The sequence below is a fragment of the Ailuropoda melanoleuca genome, chromosome 9 (genome assembly GCF_002007445.2).
Source record: "Ailuropoda melanoleuca isolate Jingjing chromosome 9, ASM200744v2, whole genome shotgun sequence".
Taxonomy (NCBI): Eukaryota; Metazoa; Chordata; class Mammalia; order Carnivora; family Ursidae; genus Ailuropoda; species Ailuropoda melanoleuca.
The window spans coordinates 57,187,712-57,211,829 of NC_048226.1; positions in this window are offsets into that span (position 1 = coordinate 57,187,712).

Sequence of the window (24,118 nt, forward strand, 5' to 3'; positions counted from 1 at the left end):
TCCTAGTTCTTATGTTCCATAGATGAGAGAAATCATATGATAATTGTCTTTCTCTGCTTGACTTATTTCACTTAGCATTATCTCCTCCAGTGCCGTCCATGTTGCAGCAAATGTTGAGAATTCGTTCTTTCTGATAGCTGAGTAATATTCCATTGTATATATGGACCACAGCTTCTTAATCCAGTCATCTGTTGAAGGGCATCTCGGCTCCTTCCATGATTTGGCTATTGTGGACAATGCAGCTATGAACATTGGGGTGCATATGGCCCTTCTCTTTACTACGTCTGTATCTTTGGGGTAAACACCCAGTAGTGCAATGGCTGGGTCATAGGGTAGTTCAATTTTTAACTTTTTAAGGGACCTCCACACTGTTTTCCAGAGTGGCTGTACCAACTTGCATTCCCACCAACAATGTAGGAGGGATCCCCTTTCTCCACATCCTCTCCAACAATTGTTGTTTCTTGCCTTGTCTATCTTTGCCATTCTAACTGGCGTAAGGTGGTATCTCAGTGTGGTTTTGATTTGAATTTCCCTGATGGCTAATGATTTTGGACATTTTTTCATGTGTCTGTTAGCCATTTGCATGTCATCATTGGAAAAGTGTCTGTTCATATCTTCTGCTCATTTTATGATTTGTTTATTTTTTTCTCACGTATTGAGTTTGAGAAGTTATTTGTAGATCTTGGATACCAGTCTTTTATCTGTAGCATCATTTGCAAATGTCTTCTCCCATTCCGTGGGCTGCCTCTTATTTTTTTTGACTGTTCCCTTGGCTGTGCAGATTTTTATCTTGATGAAGTCCCACAAGTTCGTGTTATCTTTTGTTTCTCTTGCCTTTGGAGATGTGTCATGAAAAAGGTTGCTGTGGCCAATGTCGTAGAGGTTGCTGCCTATGTTCTCCTCTAGGATTNCTATGTTCTCCTCTAGAATTTTGATGGATTCCTGTCTCACATTGAGGTCTTTCATCCATTTGGAGTTTATTTTTGTGTATGGTGTGAGAGAGTGGTCAAGTTTCATTCTTTTGCATGTAGCTGTCCAATTTTCCCAGCACCATTTATTGAAGAGACTGTCTTTTTTCCACTTGATGTTTTTTCCTGCTTTGTCAAAGATTAGTTGCCCAAAGAGCCGAGGGTCCACTTCTGGGTTCTCTATTCTGTTCCATTGGTCCATGTGTCTGTTTTTGTGCCAGTACCATGCTGTCTTTGTGATCACAGCTTTGTAGTACAGCTCGAAATCCGGCATTGTGATGCCCCCAGCTTTGTTTTTCCTTTTCAACAGTTCCTTGGAGATTCGGGGCCTTTTCTGGTTCCATACAAATTTAAGGACTATTTGTTCCAGTTCTTTGAAAAATGTCCTCGGTATTTTGATCGGGATAGCATTGAAAGTGTAGATTGCTCTGGGTAGNTGATCAGGATAGCATTGAAAGTGTAGATTGCTCTGGGTAGCATGGACATTTAACTATGTTAATTCTACCGATCCATGAGCATGGAATATCTTTTCATCTTTTTGTGTATTCTTTAATGTCTTTCAAGAGTGATTTATAGTTTCTAAGATATAGATCCTTTACATTTCTGATTAGTTAATTCCAAGGTAATGTATGGTTTTTGGTGCTATTGTAAATGGGATGGATTTCCTAATTTGTCTTTCTTCAGTCTCATTATTCATGTATAGAAATGCAACTGATTTCTGAGCATCGATTTTGTATCCCGCCACATTACTGAAGTGCTCTATAACTTCTAATAGTTTGTGCGAGGATTCTGTTGGGTTTTCCATGTAGAGTATCATGTCATCTGTGAAGGGAGACATTTTGACTTCTTCTTTGCCGATTTGGATACCTTTTATCCCTTTTTGTNGATCCCTTTTTGTCTTCTGATTGCTGTTGCAAGGACTTCTAGTACTATGTTGAATAATAGTGGCGAGAGTGGGCATCCTTGTCGTGTTCCTGATCTTAAGGGAAAGGCTTCCAGCTTTTCCCCATTGAGAATAATGCTTGCAGTAGGCTTTTCATAGATGGCTTTTATGAGATTGAGAAATGTACCCTCTATTCCTACACTCTGAAGGGTTTTAATCAGGAAAGGATGCTGTATTTTGTCAAATGCTTTTTCTGCATCAATTGAGAGGATCATATGGTTCCTGAGTCTTTTCTTGTTGATATGATGTATCACATTGATTGATTTGCGAGTGTTGAACCATCTTTGCATCCCAGGGATGAATCCCACTTGGCCATGATGGATAATCCTTTTAATGAACTGTTGGATTCTATTAGCCAGGATCTTGTTGAGGATTTTGGCGTCCATATTCATTAGAGAAATCGGTCTGTAATTCTCCTTTTTGAGGGGGTCTTTGCCTGGTTTGGGGATCAAGGTAATATTAGCCTCATAGAATGAGTTTGGTAGCTTTCCTTCTGTTTCTATTTTTTGAAATAGCTTTAGGAGAATAGGTATTATTTCTTCTTTGAATGTTTGGTAGAATTCCCCAGGAAAACCGTCTGGGCCTGGAGTTTTATTATTTGGAAGGTTGTTTATCACTGACTCAATTTCTTCATAGTTAATTGGCCTATTTAAGAAATCTATTTCTTCCTGTTTCAGTCTTGGTAGTTTATAGGTTTCCAGGAAGGCCTCCATCTCTTCCAGATTGTTTAGTTTTTTGGCATATAGCTGTTGATAAAAGTTTCTAATAATCCTTGCAATTTCAATGGTGCTGGTCGTGACCTCTCCCTTTTCAGTCATAATTTTAATAATCTCAGTCCTTTCTCTTTGTTTTTGGANATGGATAAGTCTTGCCAGTGGTCTGTCAATTTTATTGATTCTCTCAAAGAACCAGCTTCTAGTTCTGCTGATCTGCTCTACTGTAGTTTTGTTTTCTAATTCATTGATTTCTGCTCTAATCTTGGTCAACTGCTTCCTTGTGTGTGGATTAAGCCTGTCCCTCTGTTGCTGTTCCAGTTTCTTGAGGTGAGAATATAGAAACTGCATTTTAGATTTTTCTATTCTTTTGAGTGAGGCTTGGATGGCTATGTATTTCCCCCTTAGGACTGCCTTTGCAGTATCCCATAGGTTTTGGACCGTTGTGTATTCATTCTCGTTGGTCTCCATAAATTGTTTAATTTGTTTTTTGATTTCCTGGTTTATCGAGTCATTCTTGAGCAGGATGGTTCTTAGCCTCCAAGTGTTTGAGTTTCTTCCAGGTTTTTCCTTGTGGTTGAGTTCCAATTTCAGAGCGTTGTGGTCTGAGAATATGCAGGGGATAATTTCAATCTTTTGGTATTGGCTGAGACCTGTTTTGTGACCCAGAACATGGTCTATTCTTGAGATTGTTCCACGGGCATTAGAATAGAATGAGTATTCTTTGGTTCTGGGGTGTAGTGTTCTATATATATCTATGAGGTCCAACTCATCGAGTATGACATTCAAAGCTCTTGTTTCTTTGCTGATTTCTTGCTTAGGTGATCTGTCTATTGCTGATTAGTGGAGTGTGGAGGTCTCCTACTATTAGTGTACTTTTATCTATATGTCTCTTTATTGTGGTTAAGAGTTGGCTTGTGTATCTTGCTGCTCCCCTGATGGGGGCATATATATTTATAATTGTCATATCCCCTTGTTGGATACATCCTTTAAGAATAATACAGTGCCCTTCTGTGTCTCTAACTATAGTCTTTAGTTTAAAATCCAGTCTATCTGANTGGTTCTGGGGTGTAGTGTTCTATATATATCTATGAGGTCCAACTCGTCGAGTATGGCATTCAAAGCCTTTGATTCTTTGCTTAGTTTTTGCCAGGGTGTTCTGTCTATTTCTGATAGTGGGGTGTTGAGGTCCCCTACTATTACTGTGTTCTTATCTATATGTCTCTTTATTTTGGTTAAGAGTTGGCTTGTGTATCTTGCTGCTCCCCTGTTGGGGGCATATATATTAATAATTGTCATATCCACTTGTTGAATACTTCCTTTAAGAATAATATAGTGCCCTTCTGTATCTCTCTCTATGGCCTCTAGTTTAAAATCCAGTCTATCTGATATGAGAATTGCTACTCCAGCTTTCTTTTGAGGTCCATTTGCGTGGAAGATGGTACTCTATACCTTTACTTTCAGTTTGAATGTATGTTTAGGTTCAAAATGAGTCTCTTGTAGACAGCAAATGGAAAGGTCATGTCTTTTTATCCAATCTGCAACTCTGTGGCATTTTATGGGAGCATTTAGGCCATTTACATTGAGAGAGATTATTGACAGATATGATTTTAATGATGCCATTTCTCTTTAAAGTCTTTGTATCGGTTGTGACTTGCTGCTCTGTATCACTCTTGGGGCCTTTTTACCTTTATAGAGCCCCCCTTAATATCTCCTGTAGGGCCGGTTTCGTGGTTACAAAATTGGTCAATGACTGGCCATTCTGGAAGGTCTTTATTTCTCCATCAATTCTGAATGACAGCCTTGCTAGATAAAGGATCCTTGACTGCATGTTTTTCTCTGAAAGAGCTTTAAAAATGCCCCCCCCCAACTCTTTCTCTCATTCCAGGTCTGTGTACAGGTCTGACGTAATCCTGANACAACACCTTAGTCTTGGTACGTGAGAAATTTCTTTGCCCTGGCCGCTTTCAATACTGTATCCTTGGATCTAATATTTGCAAATTGCACTATGACATGCCGTGGCGTAGGTTTGTCCTGGTTGAGCTTGGATGGGGTCCTCTCTGCCTCTTGGACATGAATGTTTGCTTCCCTTGCTAGATTAGGGAAGTTTTCAGCTACTATTTGTTCAAATATCTCTTCTAGACCTCTGTTTTTCTCCACCCCTTCAGGGATGCCGATGATTCTGACATTGGATCGTTTCATAGAGTCAGTAATCTCCCGTAATCTACATTCGTGGGCGTGGATTTTTTTAAGACCAGNCCCTTAACCTACATACCTGAGCGTGGATTTTTTTTTGAGTCCAGATTCTATTTTATCTTTCTCTTCTACTAACCCATCCTCCATTTCACTGATACATTCTTCTGCCTCATTCACCCTGGTCGTCAGAGCCTCTAGTTTTGACTGCATTTGGCTCATAGAATTTTTATTTCTGCCAGATTCACTCTCATTTCCACCCTTAGAGATTCTATATTCTCATTAACATTTTCGTTAGATGCTTTTTTCAAGTTTACTCATCATCTTGACCATTGTTGCTCTGAATTCCATTTCTGATAATTGGGATACATCCATATGTATTAATTCTGTGGCCGAGGCCAATTCTGTGGCAGAGGCCACAGACTCATTATCTTTTCTTTGCTGGGGGGGACTTCTCCTTCTCGTCATTCTGATGAAGAGAGATTGCAGGGTTGTCCAGAGCCCAAGTGTTGACTGGGACCCAGGCCGTGCGCCCTTGTTTTATAGAGATCTTAGGGATGTGGGCTTNCTACTGTGAATTCCATTTCTGATAATTTGGTTATATCCATATCCGTTAGTTCTGTGGCAGAGGCCACAGACTCATTTTCTTTTCTTTGCTGGAAGGGATTTCACCTTCTCTTCATTCTGATGAGGGGAGGTTGCGGGGTTGTCCAGAGCCCAAATTATTGACTGGGACCCAGGACGTGCGCCCTTGTTTTATAGGGATCTTAGGGATGTGGGCTTCTTGATTTTTCAGCCTGCCTTCTGGGGGAGGGGCCTGCCNATTTCCACCCTTAGAGATTCTATATTCTCATTAACATTTTCGTTAATACTTTTTTCAAGTCTACACATTATCTTGACCATTGCTACTGTGAATTCCATTTCTGATAATTTGGTTATATCCATATCCGTTAGTTCTGTGGCAGAGGCCACAGACTCATTTTCTTTTCTTTGCTGGAAGGGGATTTCACCTTCTCTTCATTCTGATGAGGGGAGGTTGCGGGGTTGTCCAGAGCCCAAATTATTGACTGGGACCCAGGACGTGCGCCCTTGTTTTATAGGGATCTTAGGGATGTGGGCTTCTTGATTTTTCAGCCTGCCTTCTGGGGGAGGGGTCTGCCGCGCTGATACTGAGGCAACCCTGTTTGGGTAGAGTCTCCGCATCCCCTGCAGGAAGGTATGGGGATGGGCACACTGTGAGCCGGTATTTCCAGGCTTTTGTTCTCTGGCGGCTTTCCCTAGTGGTTTGCTGTGCCTCTTCTGAGAGTCAGAGCAGCAGTGGCTGAATCTCAGCCTCTGTCTCAGAACAGAGGGATCGCAGACGGTTCTCCACTGATGTTCTGGCCAGTTTAACTCTGTTACTGTTGGTGCTGCCCAACCCTGCAGCGTCTGGGGATGTGCGTCCCACCCCCGGCATCCCAGCCCTCACTTCCAGGGCCCGCGTGTCTCTGTCCTTTGTGTTTCTAACAATGCCAGCAACCAGCCACCAGCTTTCCCTGTGCACTTTGGAGCTCCCGGTCTCAGTCTGGTTCCAGTGAGCACACCGGAGCTCCGGTTTTCAGTCTGGTTGTGCGCGCACTCCCTGGCTCATGGTTTCAGTCTGCTGTCTCCCGGGTGCCGGTCAGCGAGTCCGGCCGCTCCCGTGCAGGTGGCTACCGCTTCCCGGTGCCCGAACATGGAGGCTCCCTCCCCCTTCCGTTTATCTTCCGATATCTGTGTGGGGTTTTACAGCTCCCCACTTCGTACCTCAATACTCAGCCCTGGAGATGTTCATCTGTAGAGATCCAGATGTATCTTCCTGCTTCTCAGGCTGATTCCATGGATGTTCAGGCTGGTCCAGTACCTATCCAGCTTGACTCAGGGGACCGGCTGAAAAAGGGGTCCCCTACTCCTCTGCCATCTTAACTCCAATTAACGGTCAGTTATATTTAATTTATTTTTATATGGAATAATGGTGTGTATCTTTTATTTAGGATACAGTTTTACATACTGCCAATATTAGAAAATACATGTGAATATTTGAATTTCTTGTCTGGCTTTTAGATCTTATCTAGGATTTTTAAGTTTCTTATAAAGGTGATTTTCATATGAGCTATCAGTCTTTCACACTTGAGTGAAAACAAAATAATTTTTTTTGCAGTAACAATTGAGAAAATCTGAAAACAACTATTCAGTAACCATTGAGGAAATTATAACATATCATAGTTCCTTAGTCTTCTTTTATATTAGTTATTTTAAGCAAAGTAGGCATTAAGAAGTGTGAAAATTCTGAAATTTTACTGTGTTTGTAAGCTAACAAGTTAGTCTGCTAGAATTTCGTGGATGCTAAGACAAAAGGCTCCAGAGTCAGAGACATAGGACTTCATTACTCATACCATAGCAGGCAGAATGAGCTTCAGGTTTGCATTGGTTCCTCTTGACCTTAAAGTCTCATAGGAATAATGTGGAGCGGCCCTCAAGGTATACACACCCAGGTAGGTGTATACATCCAGGGGCTTATGTCATAGTTAAGGGACCCTGCCCCTGAACTTAGAAAAATCCAACCTGTAGAAGAGTTGCAAGCAAACCTGCTCCATTTTGGCCTCAGAGGGAAACATCTTTATTATTCCAGAAAGCGAACAAACTTGCTTTCTGCCCCAGTGTGAGACAGTATCTCTACCTGCCATAGCCATTCACTATTTTAAAAACACCCTTAAAAAACTGCCAGTTCTGTGACTCAGAAACAACTCAGAAGAAGCTCAGATATGAGCAGAAACACCCATAAAGAATTACCTTGCAACAGTTGTTTCAACACTTTTTTCCAAATATATCTTAAATTTTTCTCCAGTATATAATCTAAACCTTATTTGCCCCTTTTATATCTCATTTTTATATTTACATATTTTGCTTTATCCTTTTCTATTTTCACAGTTAAATTTAGTCTAATTTGCTTGTTTGCACAAAGAACATAATCCTGGATGAAAATGCTCACGTTACTAAGTGTCAACTTTGAATATATCCTCTCTGAGTATGAGATATTACTTTTTGTTTTAGCAAATGTATTTTTACCACTAAAACTTACTTTGTTCTGTCTTACAATATTTTAAGTTAAACAGCTGATTTAGTTCCCCTACTTTATTAACAAAAATCTTAAAACCAGTTTTGTGGCCCACATGCAGGAAGATTTGTGTAATGCTTTTAAAGATTTACACAGGAGTTCACATTAGTTTTAACCTTTGCTTTTTTTCCTTTCTCCCCAGTATGGTTGAACAGAAATAAATCAATAAGCACTGATACCTTATTTTAGTGCACAGGAAAAAATCCATCAGGCACTAAGCTAGGCAGTATGGATAGAATGATGAACTGAAAACAGGGTCTTTACCCTTGAAAATCTTGCAAAATGGTACCTATTCATTACAGCATTGTTTACAACTGCAATATTAAAATATTTTCTGAGATAATTTTTATTATTTATTTTTTTACTATCTTCTTTCTCACTGGACTGTAAGTTCCATAAGAACATGACTATGTTGTTCATTAATAATACTCCCACCCACACACTGCCAAAATGTCATTCTCTTACCCTATAACTCATCATAAAAACAGAATTTCTCACTATTATAAAACATTTAATTATTAGTTCCCCAAATAAGGTGGCTCTGTGGCCTCAGTTTCTCACAGTGTACCTTATTTGGCAAGCTTTTCCATTTTTCCTAAAAGGAAATCAAAATTTTTCTGAGGCTGTCTTTCCTTTCTCTAATTTATTGTGACTTCTTAACTCACTTGGAATATTTTTGCATGGTAAACAGAATTATGTTTTTCTAAAATATTGTAATATCATTTGCCTATTTTAAAGACTTTGGCTTTCCTTTTTCCTCTAACGTATTTTATTCCAAGCATAGAGTTCAAGACCATTAGTATTAAATCCTTACAATTTTCTGGAATCATGACACATCTTCCACAACTATTGTACATGTACCCTATACTCTAGTAACTAAAGGTCACTTTTACTTTTTAAACTTTATATATGCTTTACACTTCTGTATCTTTGGCCAGTATTCTATGTTGGCTCTAATCAAAGAATTAATGGTTAGAAGATACTAACAGGGAAAGGAAATATACCAAAATAATATAATTAAGAATTTTAGAAAACAGATAAACTGAATGGCATAAGAAAGGATTAATTAAATACACATAGATAGATTTGTAAATATATTAGGGAAAAATAAAATACGCATTTAAATTCACAGAAACAGGAGGATCCAAAATACTGAATTCCCTGAACTCCTCAGGAACAAAAGGACTAAAGCAATAACAAGAAAGCAAGCTTGAAACGATCTAAGCAACACTTATTAGAGTTTTAAAAGAAGTTTTTCCCAAGAGCTATTATGAAAACAGCAATTTGAAATTGGGCACAAAGCCATGAGTCTGGAAGCAAGAGTTCCTAGGTCATTACAGGAATTCACTATCAAGTTTACAGGATTGCTACTGTATAAGTTACAAGTTGGAGAAAATACAGTAGTTTTTTGTCTGAAAAAAAGAAATAAGTGGGTGCCTTGCCATGGCTGCCTTCATACAGATATTAATTCCAAGCAATTTGACGTAGCAAATGCTAATGCAAATCAAAAGGATATTGTTATTTTGTGATCACAATATACTAGTTAGGAATCCTTTCAGCTATGGTATATTTCTTGAATAAGTATAACATCAAAGAATTAAGATAGGGAGAATCAAACCTATATCTTACCTCTAGGATTTAATAAATATGGTATCATATTATTTTTGGTCAATTTATCTTGGAAAATATCCCCAAATGTGTTGTCACTCTCACTAGTAGTAAAAATTAACGCTATCATTTTAAAAATGTAAGTCATGATGACAAGAATGCAAAATATATTTGAATCCTGAACCAATAGGCTCCCTAAGGATTGCCTAAAGTGTTCATTTTAATCATGAACTACATGGGACAGCTAGAAAATAAAATGATAATTGACTGGAAGATGGATTTGACTCAAATTCAGAGCACATTTCAAGAAGCCCCCAAAACAAGGATTCAAATAGGATCATAATTAAGTGGTGTGTACCTAGATCCTGAGCCTTAACCTAAGATCTGTTGATTAATAAGTGATCAGTAACACCTACATAAATGTTAGCTGAATGTAAGATTCAGACCCATACTCTAAAGATTTGTGAACTATTTATTTGGAGTTTGTACATTAAATGTGTTATCTTCATGGAATAAATGAGTTCATAGCTAATGATAAGCAGTGTTAACATTTACGCGCATTTTTTGTTTTTGCATTTCACTAGAAGGAGGGTTTACAATTTTCAAAGAATAAAAGGGAGTTTGCAGAAATGGATATTCACAGAGATTTCCAGAATAAGACTTCATTGCTATATTTCTTAACATGATATCCACATCACTCTCTGATGTTACAAAATATATAACTATACAAAAACTTGCAAACCAGAAGCAAAATTAATACTCATAGTTTTAGCACCCTTTGCATGATTCAATTCAATAATGTATATATTTTTAAAAGCAATCTATTTGTTTTTAAATTTATAAAATATGACTTAATTTTGATTTTTTAAAAAATGGATCACTGTTATGTCTTCAAAATAAATTCCTGTTCACAGAAACATTGAATTAGGGATTGTTAATAAATTGGAATATTAAATTGCTTTGATGACAGAGCATACATCTATAAAAGAATTTATATTTTACTGGAGTCTTATTCTTTGTATCCCCTCCAATAGTTCTGTTTAAACAGATGTACCACAGATGTAGAAACATCTGGCAGGTCAACACAATTCTGCCATGACCATATTCAGGTTAGGATTGTGCATTTTTTGACATCTAATTGTTAAGCAAGGACCCTTCCCTGGAAAAAGTTTAGTACATTGCATCAAATGATATATTTCTACTTGCTTCTCCTTTCTTTTTAATAAGTATTTTCACATGTGCTCACTAGAAATATTTGGTGCCTATGGTTACTTTTTATTTGTTTTAGAAATGTCCATATAATTTTCATTGGCCTTTAAGTAATCACCTACTCAAGTGTGAAGAAAAGTTGAATTAAAATCAATAGATTGATTTTAGTCACTTTCATTTTTTTCTTCTCCTGAGTTTTGTTGGGTCCATTCAAATTACAAGAAAATTGTTCCAATTGTACACATTAAATGTACCAATCCATCAAGTTCTTGAGTCTTCTTTATTCACTTAGATTGCACATGTCAAAGAGAAGAATAAAACTTCTTTCAACATTCTATAAAATCATAGAAGAGCCTTCATTTGGCTTCTTTCACATTAGCATAAATAAGTGGGACTGGGAGTACATATAATGTATGCTATGAGTGAATATGTATGTGTGTGTGTGTGTGTGTGTGTGTGTGTGTTTGTAGTTTTAGAGAGTTTTAGGTTGAGGAGGGGAGAGAAAATTGAAAAATTTGAAGATTATAGATTTTGAAATTTTACTTTTGTAGTATACACTTACAAATCTAATAAAAATCGTCAACTTTTGCTTTAAACTATCTCTGTTTTTTGAGCCAGGAAACATTTATGAGACTCAAGAAAATATTTTCCAAAGTTCAGTGTCTGAATATCTATAACATTTACCCAAATCAGAGAAAATTAATAAGATTTACAGCACTTTGCAGAAACTGTTAGTAAATCCTGAGGGAAAAAACAGATTGTACCATTTCATCCAGTGCTGGGAATTTGGGTGATATGTGGTGACAATAAGAGATTTTCACTCCTGAAGATGCTGAGGCTGTGTGACCCAAGGGATCAGCATGCACTGTGGGATGCTATAAAACCCATCTAATATTTATCAAGATGTTCAATGTAATGAAAACTGTCTGAAATCATACACCACATAAACAACTTTAACCTGGGAGTAAGACACAAAAAAAGGAAACATAATCATAAGCTAGGTTCTTATGCAGTGTTTCTCAGCCTCATGTCCTTATGTTTATCAGCTGTTTGTTTATTTTTCTAGCTACTTTAGAATTTCCTGTTGAGATAGATTTATATTCAAATGCATCATGAAATACAAAAAATCACAAGGTTTTTGTTTGCTTCCTTGCTCTCTCTCCTTCAAAACATGCATTTTTTCCCCTGAAAAGTCCACTTTTGTGTTTAAATGCTCACATTTTAACCAGGTTATAGTAATCCTAAATATTAACTATGGCTCAGAAACTCATGACCACCCCACAGTTACTTGGAGGTTCAACGAACATAAACCACGAGCCCATAGTGCATCACCACAGGACAAAAGCACCATGAGGGAAGGTTTGAAGTTCTGAATATTCTAGTCCCCTAAAATTTTCCATTATAGATATTCATTGAAATCAGATTTTTTCACAAAACCAGAAGATTGTTACAGTGTTGCAAAAAAGAGATCCAGAAATTCTCAGAAAACAGTCTACATGGCAATCAGCCCACAATGGGCTTCTAATTCCTTCACCATAGAGTCCAAATCTACTTCCAAGTTTCCAACCAGGATGTTCACAATGTGCCTCCTCCTTTGACAGCTGTTAAATGCCATAATGGTTACAATAGCATATGCTGGGAGTACTCCAGATGTCTTCACACAGTGGTAGGTCCATTTCTAATAACAGACAATGAGAGAGAAAGGCTGACATAATATTGATAGGAACTTCTTAATCTCTAGTGCATTGTAAATGTTTACGGTTCAAGGTGGGGAATCTGGCTGCTTACCAAATATATTTTTTCTCCTCTGAGTTTAAGCATCAGATTATATTTAAATATTTCTATTCTCTCTCACTATCTGTTTTTATGTCTCTGTCTCAGGTCTAAATCAAAATCTCTCTCCCCCTCTTTCTTTCTCTTTTTCCACAGATATGCACTGAACACTTTTCCTCAAAGTGTATTTACCTTATCCCTGCCTATCTCTGGCAAATAAGAGTTTCCATCCTTTGGGCCTGTATCTACACCAAAAATGCTCCGAATTGATTCAATTCAACATTGGCATGTTTTTTTTTTAAACTATTAAACCATATGGAAATATGTCTTATTGAATTCACTTCCTTAAGAGTAGTTTTCCATTGGACCTCTTTGATTCTGACTGTAACCTCTATGTGCGAAATGTTCCTTTGGTCTTTTCCTCCTCATAAGTTATGAGATGAATGAAGAGAGGACTATTTTATCCCAATTTTGAACTCAGAAAGAACCAAGGAAGATAAAAAATTAGTGAAAGATGTTAGAAACACAAATGGTGATATTGGGATGGTCACAAGATTTTTGTGAGGATGGGGAGTGTAATTCCCTCTTTTGTAAAAGGAGATTATTAAATTATTTTATTATGGTTTCTCCTAGTTCTAATACTTACTAATTAATAGTCCAAGTTTTTCTGAACTCACTTTCTTTCTACAGCTCTCATGGGCATGACCATCGTTATACCCGATGTTACATTTCATTGTTTCTTTAAAAGTCATCTTGTTCTCACAAACACCCTTCCCTTCAACACCAGAAAATGAAAGAGGATTTAAAAAACCTTAGTAATAAGAACAGAATAATTTTTTTGGTCCATCGTTTATTCTGTAAACTGAAGACACTAAACAAGGAGTATACCCTTTGGTGACTTCCTTTTGGAGCTACAAACCACTGAGGACAGAAAAAGCTATGTGAAAGCAAGCAAACTGTGCTCTGATTTTGACAACCAAGTCCAATTAAAACAGCTAGAGAAAACAAAAGCCTTAAAAAGACTAAAATTAAGATCTATAACAAAAATTCCTACTCATTTGTGTTTATTTTTATTAATAAAAAGTAGTGAAATGCTAGCATCATTTAGTTTATGATTCTATATAGTTCAGTTTGTTTTAAATTTGGAGGTATAGGAGGTAGTACACATCCTCCCCTTGGTGTGCTCATTTGTATACTATAATCTAGGATTTTTCAATTCAGCACTGCTCTGTTATAATGACTTCCCACTCCATTTAATCATTAGGAATGCTTTGCTCATTTGTATTGTAGGCAAATTATCAAGGTGTTTTACTTTCCACAGGTTATTTTTCTACCACTTATTTTGATACTTGCTTTGGTCTTATGAATAATGTCTCTGCCCATAGATAATAAATTTAAACAGTCATATTATGACATTTAAGATAAATTTACAATTAAAAGAAAAACTAACACTTGGGGGGGTACGATTAAGATCTAGTCTCTTAGCAGCTTTGTAGTTTATAATATAGTATTATTAATGATAATTACTACACTGTGCATAAACTCTCCAGAACTTATTTATCTACTACTTCTGTTTGTACTGTTAAACAATATATCCCCAATAACATTTTTGAAGAGATTTAAGACAGGAGTTGGACTAGTTTACCAGACACTGGACAAGTATTTATCAGAATCATCAGGAATACTGCTTAAGAAAAAAAAAAAAAAAGGTAACTGAGCTGGCCCTAGGCTTCCTATTCAGATTGTAAAAAGGAACTGATCTTTAAACAGCTTCCCAACTGGTTCTTAGGTACATAACTCTTGAAAATCACTACATTACAGCCAGAAGCCGGGATCAAACTGGTCTGCCCTTTTTGAGTCCAGGATAGGAATGTCCAAATTGCCTGAAGGTATCCAGGAGATCTCATGATGGAGGCTTCTGGCTTCCTTACCACTGTCAACAAACTTTGCCTTTCTCTCCTCTTCCAATAAGAAGGAAATAGTCCTTTGGAGGCAGACTCTCCCTCCCCTGTCCTGCCCTTCCCTCAGGTGTAGGAGTAATCTGAGTTACTACCCCTCAGATATTCAGCAACAGCTCTATAACATGGTGAACACTACAATGATTACTTCAATGCGCTAACTAGCACAGGTATCTATTTATAAAGGAAAATTCAAGCTCTTTTTCAAGAAACTCCTAGCTTCCCACAGTCTATTATTATAAAATAATAGACCTTATTTTTTACCAACATAAATTGTTTTTATTTTTACAAAGTTCAGTTAAATATAAGGGACACATTCTAATAATGTGGGGTCTTAATAATTAAGATTTATCAAATGAATAACAGGAACTAAGGTGTAGACTTATTTAAATTCAAGGTCTGAGGTCCTAATTTTTAAAGAAAAATGACATATAGCTTATATCCCTGATATTATTTATTTCCTAGTGAAGTTTCCATGAATTTACTCTAATTAGGTCTTCAGGGAAACACCAAAGTCATAAAGATAAACAGTTAGTATTAATTTAAAGTTAAACTTACATTGCAGCAACTGAATTAATATTTCTTGATGACTCTATTAGGCAATCATAATACTGCATTCAAATTCCAGGCCCTTCAGTTCTGACTATAACTATTTGAGTAAAGATTATATTTTCTGATTATTTTTGCTTGTGACATATCACAAGGTTGAATTTAATCATGTAAATATTTTAGTTTGGAAGGCAAATTAAATTCTCTCTCTTTCCCACTTTCTGTTTTAATTTATAATGCTTTGTTTTGCATTTTTGCTTATCTTATGTCTTATTTTTTTACCATATTTTCTAACTTAACGAGGAGCCCAATCTTTCACCTGTTTTCCACCCAATCTCTTCTCCACTTTCTAGGAGCAGGAATTCTAAGGTAAAGTACAGGATGAAATACTGAGGACTAGAATTTGATCATAGCTCAAACAAAGGTGCAGAATTAGTGTAAAGCGAAGTCACTTTCCATATGGATGCCAATAATGGACTTTTGTGTAGGGCTTCTTTCAAAGGGGTGCCTGCGTGGCTTGGTTGGTTAAATGTCTCACTTTGGCTCAGGTCATGATCTCAGGGTCCTGAGATTGAGCCCCACATTGGGCTCCCTGCTCAGTGGGGAGTATGCTTGTCTCCCTCCCTCTCCCTCTACCCCCCCGCTCATAATAAATAAATAAATAAATAAATAAATAAATAAATAACAACATTTATTAAACAATAACAATTAATAATAATATATATTTTATATACTTATGTATGTATTCTTATATTATTATATATAATATGATATATATTATATTATAATTTATTATTATCTAATAAATAAAATCTTTTAAAAAATTTGTCAAATGGATTCCTCTTTCTCTCCTTTGAGTCCTAAGCTGCTGTTGTCACAATAACAGGGGTATTTATATATAACTGATAGATATCACAATAACAGGGGTATTTATATATATCTGATAGATATCTCACATAGATATCTGACTGAGATATATATATATATAATATACCATATATATTATATATTATACCTGATATATCTGATATTATACCTGATTATATCTGATAGCTATATCTGGAATATATCTAATTTCAGAATGACTTCCTATTCAAAAAAAGATAGGTTTACATGATTAAATTCAGTCATATCGGAGTTGTGTTTATAAACCCCATTTGAGGTAGAGATTATTTCTTATACCAATTAATTTCTAATAATTTGTATTAATAATCTAAAGTAAAGTGTGTTGTTGCTATTGTTTTACATTGATTGTTTAAACCACCTGCAACAAAACAGCATAAGAGTTCACTGGAAGGTGGAGTTTTAGTGTAGGAAGCACCAGTTGGAGATTTCTCATAAAAATTGCTCTTCAGTTGAAGGGTCAAACATCTAACATGGGATACAAGAGCTGAAAAAGACTTTAAAGAGTACCTAGTTCAACATCCTCACTTTATTGATTAAAAAAAAAAAAAGTGTTACCAGAACATGGTAGGTGATTTGCCTAAGTTCCACCTGATAATTATCTTCTGCAAACAATTCTATTTAGCTGAATGCTGGAGTTCATTTAGTGGAATGAGTGGTGGCTTTGTGTGGCATCATCCTTTCATATGTGACCAAGTGCATTAACTTAGATAACTCAGTTCCTGTATCTCTAAAATATATAGTTAACAGTTCTTATTCTGTAGATCTGACTTTAAGATTACTTAAGATAAGATACGTAAAGCATTAAAAAAGGTAAAACTCAATACTCAATTTATTGAGTAAAACTCAGTAAGTGTTGGTTATAAGTATAAATTATATTAGAATGTACATCCTAATTTTTGAACATTAAAACAATTGATTTTCCATTTAATTTAAATCCAGTAAACTATTAATGCTAAATAACAATTAAGCTTTATAAGTGCTAATGTTTTTATAGTTCATGTAAAAAATCCTAGAATTTATACTAGCAGAGAATCTAAGATAGTAAAGATATGGGCAATTATTTTCATTCTGTTTATTTCAAGGGAAAATACCTTTACTTACTTAATGCCATATACATATATATATATATATGTATATGTATCTAAATATATACCATATATACATATATGTATGTATATGCCATATATATATATATGTATATGCCATATGCCACATACAACCACAATACACACACACATACATAATTTAATTAGGGATTTGTCTTCCTATAGTTGATCTTTTTTTTTTTAAGATTTATTTACTTATTTGAGATAGAAAGAGAGCACGAGTGGGAGGGGCAGAGGAAGAGAGAATTTGAAGCAGACTCCATGCTGAGCTCAGAGCCTGATGTGGGGCTTGACCTCACAACCATGAGATCATGACCTGAGCTGAAACCAAGAGTCGGCTGCTTAATTGACTGTGCCACCTATAGTTGACCTTAATAAACTTTTGATTTCAAACTGCACTGATCATTATAAACTATCAGTATTTTGCATTGAATTATTTTTTTTTCCTATTCAATAGGTTGTCTTTTTTTTTTAATTTTATTTTATTATATTGTGTTAATCACCATACAGTACATCCCCAGATTCCGATGTAAAGTTTGATGCTTCATTAGTTGCGTATAACACCCAGTGCACCATGCAATACGTGCCCTCCTTACTACCCATCACCAGTCTATCCCATTCCCCCACCCCCTCCCCTCTGAAGTCTTCAGTTTGTTTCTCATAGTCCATAGTCTCTCATGTTTCATTCCCCCTTCTGATTACCCCCCTTTTCTTTATCCCTTTCTTCCCCTACCGATCATCCTAGTTCTTATGTTCCATAGATGAGAGAAATCATATGATAATTGTCTTTCTCTGCTTGACTTATTTCACTTAGCATTATCTCCTCCAGTGCCGTCCATGTTGCAGCAAATGTTGAGAATTCGTTCTTTCTGATAGCTGAGTAATATTCCATTGTATATATGGACCACAGCTTCTTAATCCAGTCATCTGTTGAAGGGCATCTCGGCTCCTTCCATGATTTGGCTATTGTGGACAATGCAGCTATGAACATTGGGGTGCATATGGCCCTTCTCTTTACTACGTCTGTATCTTTGGGGTAAACACCCAGTAGTGCAATGGCTGGGTCATAGGGTAGTTCAATTTTTAACTTTTTAAGGGACCTCCACACTGTTTTCCAGAGTGGCTGTACCAACTTGCATTCCCACCAACAATGTAGGAGGGATCCCCTTTCTCCACATCCTCTCCAACAATTGTTGTTTCTTGCCTTGTCTATCTTTGCCATTCTAACTGGCGTAAGGTGGTATCTCAGTGTGGTTTTGATTTGAATTTCCCTGATGGCTAATGATTTTGAACATTTTTTCATGTGTCTGTTAGCCATTTGTATGTCTTCATTGGAAAAGTGTCTGTTCATATCTTCTGCCCATTTTATGATTTGTTTATTTGTTTCTCGTGTATTGAGTTTGAGAAGTTCTTTGTAGATCTTGGATACCAGTCCTTTATCTGTGGTGTCCTTTGCAAATATATTCTCCCATTCCGTGGGCTGTCTCTTAGTTTTTTTGACTGTTTCCTTGGCTGTGCAGAAGCTCTTTATCCTGATAAAGTCCCATAAGTTCATTTTATCTTTTATTTCTCTTGCCTTTGGCGATGTGTCGTGAAAAAGGTTGCTCTGGCCGATGTCATAGAAGTTGTTGCCTATGTTCTCCTCTAGAATTTTGATGGATTCCTGTCTCACATTGAGGTCTTTCATCCATTTGGAGTTTATTTTTGTGTATGGTGTGAGAGAGTGGTCAAGTTTCATTCTTTTGCATGTAGCTGTCCAATTTTCCCAGCACCATTTATTGAAGAGACTGTCTTTTTTCCACCGGATGTTTTTTCCTGCTTTATCAAAGATTAGTTGCCCAAAGAGCCGAGGGTCCATTTCTGGGTTCTCTATTCTGTTCCATTGGTCGATGTGTCTGTTTTTGTGCCAGTACCATGCTGTCTTTGTGATCACAGCTTTGTAGTACAGCTCGAAATCCGGCATTGTGATGCCCCCAGCTTTGTTTTTCCTTTTCAACAGTTCCTTGGAGATTCGGGGCCTTTTCTGGTTCCATACAAATTTAAGGACTATTTGTTCCAGTTCTTTGAAAAATGTCCTCGGTATTTTGATCGGGATAGCATTGAAAGTGTAGATTGCTCTGGGTAGTATGGACATTTTAACTATGTTAATTCTTCCAATCCATGAGCATGGAATATTTTTCCATCTTTTTATGTCTTCCTCAATATCTTTCAAAAGTGATCTATAGTTTCTAGGATATAGGTCCTTTACGTCTCTGGTTAAGTTAATTCCAAGGTAACGTATGGTTTTTGGTGTTATTGTAAATGGGATGGATTCCCTAATTTCTCTTTCTTCAGTCTCGTTATTCGTGTATAGAAATGCAACTGATTTCTGGGCATTGATTTTGTATCCTGCCACCTTACTGAATTGTTCTATAACTTCTAATAGTTTGGGAGTGGATTCCTTTGGGTTTTCCATATAGAGTATCATGTCATCTGCAAAGAGAGACAGTTTGACTTCTTCTTTGCCGATTTGGATACCTTTGATCCCTTTTTGTCTTCTGATTGCTGTTGCAAGGACTTCTAGTACTATGTTGAATAATAGTGGCGAGAGTGGGCATCCTTGTCGTGTTCCTGATCTTAAGGGAAAGGCTTCCAGCTTTTCCCCATTGAGAATAATGCTTGCAGTAGGCTTTTCATAGATGGCTTTTATGAGATTGAGAAATGTACCCTCTATTCCTACACTCTGAAGGGTTTTAATCAGGAAAGGATGCTGTATTTTGTCAAATGCTTTTTCTGCATCAATTGAGAGGATCATATGGTTCTTGAGTCTTTTCTTGTTGATATGATGTATCACATTGATTGATTTGCGAGTGTTGAACCATGCTTGCATCCCAGGTATGAATCCCACTTGGTCATGATGGATAATCCTTTTAATGTACTGTTGGATTCTATTAGCAAGGATCTTGTTGAGGATTTTGGCATCCATATTCATTAGAGAAATCGGTCTGTAATTCTCCTTTTTGAGGGGGTCTTTGCCTGGTTTGGGGATCAAGGTAATATTAGCCTCATAGAATGAGTTTGGTAGCTTTCCTTCTGTTTCTATTTTTTGAAATAGCTTTAGGAGAATAGGTATTATTTCTTCTTTGAATGTTTGGTAGAATTCCCCAGGAAAACCGTCTGGGCCTGGAGTTTTATTATTTGGAAGGTTGTTTATCACTGACTCAATTTCTTCATAGTTAATTGGCCTATTTAAGAAATCTATTTCTTCCTGTTTCAGTCTTGGTAGTTTATAGGTTTCCAGGAAGGCCTCCATCTCTTCCAGATTGTTTAGTTTTTTGGCATATAGCTGTTGATAAAAGTTTCTAATAATCCTTGCAATTTCAATGGTGCTGGTCGTGACCTCTCCCTTTTCAGTCATAATTTTAATAATCTCAGTCCTTTCTCTTTGTTTTTGGACAAGTTTTGCCAGTGGTCTATCAATTTTATGGATTCTCTCAAAGAACCAGCTTCTAGTCCTGTTGATCTGCTCTACTGTGCTTCTGGTTTCTAATTCATTGATTTCTGCTCTAATCTTGGTCAACTCCTTCCTTGTCAGTGGGTTAGGCCTGTCCCTCTGTTGCTGTTCCAGTTTCTTGAGGTGAGAATATAGAAACTGCATTTTAGATTTTTCTATTCTTTTGAGTGAGGCTTGGATGGCTATGTATTTCCCCCTTAGGACTGCCTTTGCAGTATCCCATAGGTTTTGGACCGTTGTGTATTCATTCTCGTTGGTCTCCATAAATTGTTTAATTTGTTTTTTGATTTCCTGGTTTATCGAGTCATTCTTGAGCAGGATGGTTCTTAGCCTCCAAGTGTTTGAGTTTCTTCCAGGTTTTTCCTTGTGGTTGAGTTCCAATTTCAGAGCGTTGTGGTCTGAGAATATGCAGGGGATAATTTCAATCTTTTGGTATTGGCTGAGACCTGTTTTGTGTCCCAGAGCATGATCTATTCTTGAGAATGTTCCATGGGCATTTGAATAGAATGAGTATTCTTTGGTTCTGGGGTGTAGTGTTCTATATATATCTATGAGGTCCAACTCGTCGAGTATGGCATTCAAAGCCTTTGATTCTTTGCTTAGTTTTTGCCAGGGTGTTCTGTCTATTTCTGATAGTGGGGTGTTGAGGTCCCCTACTATTACTGTGTTCTTATCTATATGTCTCTTTATTTTGGTTAAGAGTTGGCTTGTGTATCTTGCTGCTCCCCTGTTGGGGGCATATATATTAATAATTGTCATATCCACTTGTTGAATACTTCCTTTAAGAATAATATAGTGCCCTTCTGTATCTCTCTCTATGGCCTCTAGTTTAAAATCCAGTCTATCTGATATGAGAATTGCTACTCCAGCTTTCTTTTGAGGTCCATTTGCGTGGAAGATGGTACTCCATCCCCTTACTCTAAGTCTGAATGCATCTTTGGGTTCAAAATGAGTCTCTTGTAGACAGCAAATGGATGGGTCATGTCTTTTTATCCAATCTGCAACCCTGTGGCGTTTTATGGGAGAGTTTAAGCCATTTAGATTGATAGAGATTATTGACAGATATGATTTTAATGATGCCATTTCTCTTTAAAGTCTTTGTATCGGTTGTGACTTGCTGCTCTGTATCACTCTTGGGGCCTTTTTACCTTTATAGAGCCCCCCTTAATATCTCCTGTAGGGCTGGTTTCGTGGTTACGAAATTGGTTAATGATTGGCGATTTTGGAACGTCTTTATTTCTCCATCAATTCTGAATGACAGCTTTGCTGGATAAAGGATCCTTGGCTGCATGTTTTTCTCTGAAAGAGCTTTAAAAATGCCCCCCCAAGCCTTTCTCTCATTCCAGGTCTCTGTAGACAGGTCTGACGTAATCCTGATACCTTTGCCTTGGTACGTGAGAAATTTCTTTGCCCTGGCCGCTTTCAATACTGTATCCTTGGATCTAATATTTGCGAATTGCACTATGACATGCCGTGGCGTAGGTTTGTCCTGGTTGAGCTTGGATGGGGTCCTCTCTGCCTCTTGGACACGAATGCTTGTTTCCCTTGCTAGATTAGGGAAGTTTTCAGCTACAATTTGTTCAAATATCTCTTCTAGACCTCTGTTTTTCTCCACCCCTTCAGGGATGCCGATGATTCTGACATTGGATCGTTTCATAGAGTCAGTAATCTCCCGTAATCTACATTCGTGGGCGTGGATTTTTTTAAGACCAGCTTCTATTTTCGTTTTTTCTTCTACTAACCCATCCTCCAATTCGCTAACGCGTTCCTCTGCCTCGGTGACCCTGGCCGTCAGAGCCTCTAGTTTTGACTGCATTTGGCTCATAGAATTTTTAATTTCTGTCAGATTCGCTCTCATTTCTGCCCTTAGGGATTCTATATTCTCAGCAACGCTTTCTCTGATGCTTTTTTCAAGTTTACTCATCATCTTGACCATTGTTGCTCTGAATTCCATTTCTGATAATTGGGATACATCCATATGTATTAATTCTGTGGCCGAGGCCAATTCTGTGGCAGAGGCCACAGACTCATTATCTTTTCTTTGCTGGGGGGGACTTCTCCTTCTCGTCATTCTGATGAAGAGAGATTGCAGGGTTGTCCAGAGCCCAAGTGTTGACTGGGACCCAGGCCGTGCGCCCTTGTTTTATAGAGATCTTAGGGATGTGGGCTTCTTCCTTAAAGAGTTTATTTATTTATTTGAGAGAGAGAGAGACAGTCAGCAAGAAAGGGAACCCAAGCAGAGGAGTGGGAGAGGAAGAAGCAGGTTCCCGGTGGAGAAGCCCGATGAAGGACTCCTTACGGAGCGTTGTGATCACACCCTAATCCGAAGACAGGTGCTTGGTGACTGCGCCACTCAGGCGCTCCGGGTTGTGGGCTTCTTGATTTTTCAGCCTGCCTTCTGGGGGAGGGGCCTGCCTGCAGGTACTCAGAAAACCCTGTTTGGGTAGAGTCTCTGTGTCCCTTGCGAGGGGGGATGGGGATGGGCACCCTGTGAGCCGGTATTTCCGGGCTTTTGTTCTCTGGCGGCTTTCCCTGGCGGTTTGCTATGCCTCTTCTGAGAGAGCAGCAGCGGCTGAAATTCAGCCTCTGTCTCAGAACAGAGGGATCGCGGATCGTTCTCCACTGATGTTCTGGCCACTTTAACTCTGTTTCTGTTGGTGCTGCTCAACCCTGCAGCATCCCGGGCTGTGCGCCCCACACCCGGCGTCCCAGCCCTCACTTCCAGGGCCGGCACGTCTCTGTCCTTTGTGTTTCCAACCCCGCCCGCCGCCAGCCGCCCCGCGCGGGCTCCCGGAGCTCCCCGTCTCAGTCTGGTGTCTCACGGGTGCTGACCGCGAGTCCGCCTGCTCCCCCGTGCAGGTGGCCCTCCAGCCGCCAGCCGCCCCGCGGACGCTCCCGGAGCTCCCGGTCTCAGCCTCGATCCAGTGAGCACACCGGAGCTCCGGAGCTCCGTGAGATGCTTGGTGGTGCACGCTCCCAGCTCACGGACTCAATCTGCTGTTTCCAGAGTGCGGGTCTGCGGTCCGCCCGCTCCCCGGTGCAGGTGGCCCACCAGCCGCCCTGCGCGTGCGTTCCTGGATCTCGCGTTCTAAGTCTGTTGTCTCGCGGGTGCCGTCCGCGAGTCCGCCTGCTCCCCCGTGCAGGTGGCCCTCCAACCGCCAGCCGTCCCGCGTGCGCTCCCGGAGCTCCCTTCTCAGCCTGCTGTCTCAAGCGTGCGGGTCCGCGGTCTGTCCGCTCCCCCTTGCAGGTGGCTACCGCTTCCCGGCGCCCTGACACGGCGGCTCCCTCCCCCTTCTGTTTAGCTTCCGATATCTGTGCGCGGTTTCACGGCTCCCCGCTTCGTACCTCGATACTCAGCGCTGGAGATGTTCATTTGTAGAGATCCAGATGTATCTTCCTGCGTCTCAGGCTGATTCCGTGGATATTCCTGCTGGTCTGGTACCTATCCAGCTCAACTCAGGGGACCGGCTGAAAAAGGTGTCCCCTACTCCTCCGCCATCTTAACCTCCTCCTGCATTGAATTATTTATAAATTTCTTATTGTAATGAAGATTTTGTAGCATC